At 53.1% G+C, this 8,440-nt stretch overlaps 1 pseudogene; it reads right to left on the reverse strand.

Annotated features, from left to right (window-relative positions):
• Window positions 1–3,488: 3,488 nt before the first annotated feature.
• Window positions 3,489–3,607, reverse strand: LOC120588911 (uncharacterized; annotated as a pseudogene).
• Window positions 3,608–8,440: the final 4,833 nt, after the last annotated feature.

Genomic DNA, 8,440 nt, shown 5'->3' on the forward strand with positions numbered 1-8,440 from the left:
AGCTTGACCTGGCTGCTTGCCTTTAGGGGCCTGGGGGCTACAGAAGCTGCAAGGCGGGTGGAGATTTAGAGGGAGGAGGTGGGGGGTGAGGGTGGCATGCCCTTCCCACTCCCCCCTCTGACACATCCTCATCCCCCACCAGCTCTCCTCCCCCGCACCCTGGGGCTGGAGCTGCTGGAGCCTCTGGTCCCTTCCTACTCTCCTGCTCATTAGGCAATGACCAAAGGTTCTTAAGGAGCCTCTGCCCACGTGCTCCTGTGTGCCAGGCACGCCAGGCCCCAGGGCCCCAGAGGCGCCAGACCCTGAGGAACAGGCGTGGTCTCAGAGAGAGGGGCCGAGTGGCCTTGGGGACAGGGCTGGAGGTGGGTGGTTTAAGGAAGCCACTGCCCTTTGAAGTCTCCAGGCCTCCTACTGGTGCCCCGCAGGAAACAGGACAAAGGCCAAAGTAACAAGAGGAAGAAGCCGCCAAGCACGCCCTTCCCACACGTGCTGCACAGGACTTGGGCTGCTGGCCACGGGGGCAGGGATGCCCACCAGGCCGGGCCCCTCAGAGCTGGCTCTGCCCCAGCGTCTGTCAGGGCGTCCGCACTTCCAGCTGGACAGCAGATGGCAGCTACTCTGAGGCTCATGGGTCTGCCCAAAGGGCCCCTCAGACCTAGGGCTGGGGGACTTGAAGGAGACCCCAGAGGGAGGCCGTGGCCAAGGCAGGACCTAAGGCTCTGTGTCGATCCCAGAGGGCAGCCCCCTGGGTGATAGCAAAGCCTGAGCCACAAAGGCCACTGTTGCCTGGCCCACCATAAGCAGTCCCCTCGGTTTCTCAAACCATAGAGGGGCCAGCGAGGGCCCAGCTACCAGCAGCCTCCTCTCCCAGGTGTGGCCTGAGACTAAGCCAGTGAGGGCGGGGGCACCCCCTGGCTTTGGTCGAATGACTAACAGTTGGGCCTCACCTTCCTTCAATCCTGTGCTGCTCAGCCCACAGAGTCTTTGGGCAGGTGCAGGTCCCAGCGTGGTTGTCAGTTTGATGGCACACAAGTGAGAACGGTTATGTCTTCTTATTTGCATCTGCTCAGACATCCTACTGCCTGACCTGGGGACACAGGACAATGGTCCCCAAGGGGTTCCCTCTCCCTCATGGAATTCAAAGGGACCTCCTATCTCTCACGGCTCCAGGAAATGGGAGTGTGGGAGTGGCTGGGTCCTGGCCATAGGATGGGCACAGGTCATCAGCTATTCCAGAGTCTGCCACTGACCACGCCCACCCTGTCGTGCCACTGGGCCACGTGGGCTACCCCTATCCCCAGCACTGGCCCTTTTCTCTCCAGTGCATCTCGGGGCTTGAAGGTCCCGAGGGTTCTGGGGTTCTGGTGAGGTGCTAAGTGCAGGACCCCTTGCCCCCACCCTGTAGCTGGGAGGGCGACCCAGCTGATGCGGTCATGGAATCTGCAGGGGAAAGACTTCGTGGCGTGACCCCGTGTCTGGTCCTGCTCGATCATTTAGCTCTGGGTCAGAGCAGAGGTCGCTTCCTGGAGACCCCTTGGAAACTATCAGCAACCCCTCCCAGGCCCCAGGCAGGTAGGTAAGGTGTCTGCCCTTAATCGGGGCAGGTGACACCAGTATCTTGTCCATCCTTCCCTGTCCCATAGGACCCTAGGACAACTGCCGTGGGGTGCAGAGGGTGCCCGTGTCCACATTGTTGCCCAAAATGCCCCTCGTGTGTAAGTTCCCTTAATAAACGCAGTGTAACAGTGGGGCTGGCACCGTCGTCCTTGTGAAATTTTACCTAACGGGGCCCATCTCCTGCCCACGGCGGTTGAACTGGGGAGCAGTACCCCCAAGGAGCAAATCCGAATCCACCATGAGCTGTCTTGGGTGTGTCAGCCATGCTGAGGGCTATACGAACTGCAGACCTCAGGGAGCACATGGGGAAGGAAGGCACCCCGAGGCCCGCAGAGGGAGACAGGGGAGGCAGAGCCTTGACGGCAGCCGGGCATGAAGCTAGGGCTTCAGGTTACGTGGGCCCGCGTCCTTCTGGTTTGAGCAGAGGCAAGTTGGGCTGTCACAGCTGGAGTGGTGAAACTCCTTCTCCAACGTCCTTGAAGCATTTAGGACAGCAGACCTCGAGGGCTCTGCTCCGCCTTTCCTGGGGGTGGTCTATCCTCTTGGCAACTCCTCTCTCGGCCCCTCTTCCCCCCAGTCCTCCACAGGGCTTCTGGCCTGCTCCCCACCCACAAAGGGAGAGTTCCCTGAGCATCTTGGCCCTCTCGGAAGGACAGTCCAGCCACCCCCATGGGGAGGCCTGAGCACCTCCCGGGCCAGGCCCAGGAGTGCCCCAGGAGCACAGTATGAGCGTTGGGATCTGCCCAAAGACAAGCTGCAAACCGACCTCCACATCCCTCTCCTTTGGCGAGAACAGTAGGAACCTAAGCTAACAAAAACAGACTGATCCCTTTGAGAAATCATCCAGCTGGACGTGCCTTCCCTTCCGGGAGGGCTGTGGCTGAAAGACATGGGGCGCCAACGCTAAACGCAAGTCCCCGCCAAGGCAGCCTTAGATCAGACGTCCAAGAACGCGAGATGAGGACAGTTTTCCTGCCGGACCTCCTCCCCGAAGGTGACCCCCCTTCTGCCTCCGCGCCGCTTCAAACGCGGTGGCCTTTCCTGCCCGGAGCGTTTGCGCCGGAGCCTCGTGTGGCCGCAAGTTCTCATTTTGAGGAACTGCAGAACCGTTTACCATGCTGGCTGCACAGTCCCTCCCGTGCCGGCCCCAGCTCCTCGCGGGAGCATCTCCGAGTCTAGGGTTCCCCCGCCCCCACCGCCTCCCCGACCCAGGTCTGCTCTCCCTCCTCGCGAAGGGAAGGGTGCCAGGACCGGCCGGGTTGTCCCACGTGCCGAGCCGTAAGGAGCAGCCAGTCCGGAGAGCCTTCTGCCTCCCCGGGTCCCATCTGCCCGGTAAACCGCTGTGAACGTCCCAGGCCCCACCGGAAGTACCCTGGGCTTTGTCACAGTCCGCGCGGAGTTCTCGCCGCCACGTCTGCTGGCGCTTTCCGGGCAGGTCTTGGGCCGGGGGCCTGTGTGCTTTACCCGCCCAAACGTCAGGTGTTATTTCAACATTAGCCCCGCGGGTTCTGACTTCCCGGATTCCAATCTAGCACCTTCTAAGGCCAGGGTTTCCAGCCCCTGGCCGCACATCGGACTCAACACGTGAAGTTTTACAGAAAGAAGATGTCGTGGCTCTGCTCCAGACTGAATAAATCGCTTCATTACTATTTTTGCTACATTCTTGAATTTGATGTATGTTATGTCAAGATTATTATATGTTAAGTACCGTCGTTTTTTCCAATACAAATTTCCATAATTTTTAACGAGCATAAAAAGTATTTGTCTATATTTGTAAATCAGATGTAATATTCACTGCTTTCTCTGAAAACAGGTTTAACTGTGGCCCTGATAGAGATTTTGTCTACGTTTTGTTTGTTTGTTTTTTTAAATGCCTACAGCACCTGGTATACCAAGGTGGTCTCCCATCCAAGTACTAACCAGGCCCGACCCTGCTTAGCTTCGGAGATCAGACAAGATTGGGCACATTCAGGGTGGCATGGCCATATTGTCTATGTTTTTTAAAATTGGTTTTATTACCTTTGTGTGTCACAGAGACAACCAATTTTCTTTGTCAGTTGCATTATTATTTGGAACCCTCAGTAGACCTCTTACATTTGAAAATGTTGGTTAAGAAATGAACCACTGCACTGAGTTTCTGTCATCTGTTTAGCTTGAGGCTCTGCAGTCGGCCCCTGCAGGTGGGAGACCATGTCCTCAACAAAGGACACTCTCCGAGCCCCTAGACAAGGACAGAACTGGGTGCTTCCGACCGTCGACCCTCCAGAGATGGACTCTGGATGCAGCCTGTGTTGCTGTCGCTCAGACGCCTTTCGGCCGCCTCTGGGGCTGAGCCGGCTTTCCCAGCCTCCAGGGACCGCTCAGCCCCGACTGGCAGCCCAGGAGTTGATAATGAGACCGCGTGAGCAGGTGACGGAGAGGTTGTGGAGTCGCTTGCCTGAATACCGTCAATGCTGTTTCACGTTGTTTCCTGGGTACATAAGGAGGCCCTTCCTGTTTCTCCTCAAGCTACCTGGGCTAAAATGTATGACAGAGACCCTAACGTATACTGGCCAGGGGTGGGTGTTCTGGGGCTCGAGGGGTACATGCATACTGTGTCTGCACAGATTGCGTTGCAAGTCTTTCTTTTCCCCTGAATTCATCGTTTTTGGTGCCGGAATACCTAGTCAATTCCATTTTACCGTCGACATCTGTAACCCATATCAATTTATTAGACTGTTAACTGAAAGGCAACCTTTTTAGATGATAGCTGATTCTCACCGACTCACTCCAGCCCGCTACTCAGACTCTTACCGAGACCGCCGACTTTTCACAGCAATATAAACATTTCTGCAGGTTCGATGGAGTCTGTCTTCCTTTTTGCCAAGATATACTCGGGAATGAGTGATGCACCCCAGGCCTGCAGATTGCCACCACCAGGGGTGCTTAGTACTCAGGCACCATCAGACACTGTGGAACTGGGGCTGACTTTATGAAGCCAATGCCTACAAAACCCTCATAGGGTTTTGCAGATTCTGGACCTTACAGGTGATCAGGAAGGTCACTTCCTAGCAGGCCTAGGAACGTAGAAATTCGCTCAAATTATAGGAATTGTGTTTCCAGCTTTGGGATAACAAATAACAGAGGTTTTGGAAAGTCTAATCTGACGTTTCTCATGAAAACTTCCAGCAAGGTAAACCTACAGTGACCTATGTGATATGTGAGCACTGCGACAGTACAAATAACCCAGCCACGCTGGCGGAGATCAGCCTTGTTTTATGGCCCAGAGTGATCTTTGTTTGAGATCTTTGCTTTAATCAAAAGGGTTGGGGAGGCAGTGATGAAAATTTAAACTTCAGAGTAAACAAAATATATTACTGGTACTTCTAATGGGAAAACCGCACATTGTTTAGCATCCACCCACCCTCCGGGTTATCTGATTCTGATTCTGGCAGGTCTCTGCCTCTCACCCTGTTTGAGCTATTTTACAGCTCTGGAAATTGCAGATAACAAACAGCAATGCAAACAGTTTTTTTTTATAGACATGCAAATCAATTTGGTCAAGTGGAGATTAAATTGTTTCTTCCTGTGGAATAATCAAATCTCCATCTGTTTTAAATTCATTTGAGCATTCCTTCACTCCCTATAAATTCGAGGTTTTGAACTTATAACCACTCTCCTGGTTCTCTCATTAGTCAATGACTTAAATAACTGTTTGACACACTGTACTAGTTTCCCAGGGCTGCTGGAAGAAATTACTGCAAACTCTGGGTGTGGCATACAACGACAGACATTTATTCTACCACAGTGCTAGAGGCCAGAGTCTGAAATCAACGTGTTGGCAGGGCTGGTTCCTTCTGGAGGTTTGGAGGGAGCCTCTTTCCCAGGCCCCTCTCCAGTCCTCGGCGTTTCGTGGCTTGTGGCTGCATGGCTCCCCTCTCCGCCTCTGTCTTCACACAGACTTTCCCTCTGCGCGTGTCAGACCTCTTTCTCCTTCTCTTATGAGGACGCCAGTCATTGGACTTAGGGCCCTCCAGGATGATCTCATCTAAAGAACCTTAATCTAATCATATCTGTAACAACCCTCTTTCCAAATACAGTCACATCACAGCTTCCTAAGCTTAGAACTGAGACATTTTTTTGGGGGGACATCGTTAAATGGTAGTACACATGTTTATCTTATATCTGTGTGACAGTCACGCTTCTTCACACACACTTCCTCTTTTTTTCTTTAACAGCAGTTTCGAAGACTCACAGAGGCTGAGAGATTCGGAAGATGGGTTTGGGAGTGGGGAACCGACAGGGATGGAGTGGACGGTTGCCACGTCCTCTTTCTACCCTACTGCGTGACAAGGTCCTGAGAAGGGGACAGAAGCTTCAAGGAATGCGTCGTCAATAACGAGGACGTTGCATGTGTTTAGGGATAGTTGGTTTCTTAGGAACGATCCTATTAATAGGGGGAATTTGGGTAGCACAAATTCTAGTAAGTGTAAACGCTGTACAAGTGGATTTCCTCAAAATTGGCTCTGAGGAAAACATAGTAAATTCCCCGCGTATGGAATCAGCTCCAATCACCCTGACGTGTCCAGAATGCGTAAACCCTTTATTTGAACAATTATTAAGAGAAATTCCTTTTGACACGCCTCTTAAAGATGTTATGAATAAATTATAACGAGCTGAATTACTAGAACCAGTTTATACTCCTGTTCTCACGCAGTTAGTAGAAAAATTAGTAAAGGATAAGAAATTTACTCATAAGCCTGCGCCTACTATGGAAGGGCCTCCTTTTGTGGCCTACTGGATAAGTGGAAAACTCTGGTATCCATCTAGCGGGGCTAATAGTATGAAAAGATTACCTGATCGTCCTCTGCCTTATACAGGAGCTTATAATGAAGATAGCATACGAATGGTGAATAAAGATGTAATTCATGTGCTTTATAGTAGTTTAAATTTTATAGAAAGGCTGGCTAGGTCACAACCTCCTTGGTGCTTAAAAAACAAAGGAACAAAAACTTAGCTTACGAAAGCAGCTTTGTAAAACTGATTTTTATAAATATTTTCCTCAATACTGCACCAAGGAAGCTTTTGAACAGCTAGGAGAAAGGTTCAGCCTCAACTTTAGATAATAGCATAAATAAAGTAGCAATTAAAAGATTTCTTCAGGCAGAAAGAAGAACAATGTCTGCCCACAAGCCAATATTTGCTGTTATGAATACCTCTATCTATCACCTTTACTTAAGTCAAACTGTATCTTACGTAATAGATGTAGGAATTAAAAGTTTAGATTGTTCCATCAGGTAGTCCTGTTCTAATGATTGAGAAAAGAATGTACTAGTTAATCACGAATATTAATAATAATATACACTATAAGATTTTCTGCTTCGCTTAACCACAGAAATTTAATTCCCTGCTATCTTAACCACAAAGTATAATCAAATGCCAAAATGGAAAGTATAAAAGTTGTACTCAAATCACAATAAAACGGAACAGTGTCACACCGCCTCTGAGTTGTGTAGTCGACTGTCTCCCGAGCTGATGCCTTGCCCACCTTCGGGGCCCCCTGGATCCTGTCGTGGCTGGACCGTGACAGACGGTGTCTGGGGTTCGAATGGAATGGGAGTGGGTCACTTGCGGGAGGTTTTCTTGATGATTTTGGGACCCAGCAGTCCCAGTCTGGGGGAACTAACTCCACACAGCATCACCAGGGGTGGGGTACGCCCCATTCGGCCCAGGGGCCTGTGCCCTGCCGGCAGAGGGAAGCCCAGGAGCCCAGGCCAGTTTTAGCATTCCGTGATGTGGATACAGGACAGAGTTCGTTCCTTTGTTTGGGGGTGGGAAACTGCTGTGCCTCGAGTGGACAGGAAAGCCCTCCTCCCACTCCACATTCGTAGCCCCCGGGGCAACTGGCCGCCCAGGCTTCCAGCACTGTGCACATGTCACCTGGCACAGTGCACAGCTTATCCTGCCACTCTTGGGCCTTGCTGTTGTCACCTCTCCGATGCCCCAGAGGCATGTCTGTGTGGGCCTACGCTACTTTCTGACCTGTTTCATAAACATTATGGGGTTAGGTGGGGGGCCCAGCATGTGCAACTGCGCACATTCCAGAAAGCCTGGCCCTGGGGGGAGCTTAAGGGCTTGGCCTGGACACTAGGGGTGCAGTGCTGAAGATAGAGGCCAGGTTCCTGTCCTTCTGGCAAGGCGGGCAAAAAACCATTGGGGACAGTTGTTTACATTCAGCCAGGCCTTGGAGCCCCGCCCGGGGTCGGCTCCACTAGAGTCGATGGGAGCGAGGTGATTCTGAGCGTGCTGGAGCAGAAGCAGCATTAGAAACAGGTAGTTGAGGGGCATTGTGGGTGGTGACCCTGTCTTTGCAGAAGTTCTCTGGCCAGGGCGAGCGGGAAGTAGGCGAGGGACTGGAGGGCGTTGGAGAGGAGCGGACGGCAGGTGTGCGGGGAGCGGCTGGCAGGGTGCGCGAGGAAGCTTTCCCCGTGTGCCTGGCCTCTGTGCTCACGGCTCCCTGCGTGGTTACAGACCCGCCGCCTTCCAGGCCGCCCGGCGCACAGCAGGTGCTCATCTGTATCACTGGAAGCTCCTGTGGAGCGAGTGAGTCGACGTCTCCGAGCCTCACCTTCCGTCTGGGTGGGAGACGGCCTCCTGGAGCGACAGGGGGAACGGACCGGTGACGGGTGGCGTGTCTGCCCAAGCGGCTCCAGCAGCCCTCAGACCTGAAGCTAGGCCGCGGAGGACCGCCAGGGGGCGCTGCGCCGCCACCGCCTGCCCGGGGCGTGGCTCCAGTCCCCGCCCACCGCCTCCGGGGCGGGGCGCGCGTGCGCACTGAGCCCCC

This window comes from Pteropus medius, unplaced genomic scaffold (assembly GCF_902729225.1).
Source record: "Pteropus medius unplaced genomic scaffold, Ma_sr-lr_union100, whole genome shotgun sequence".
NCBI lineage: Eukaryota > Metazoa > Chordata > Mammalia > Chiroptera > Pteropodidae > Pteropus > Pteropus medius.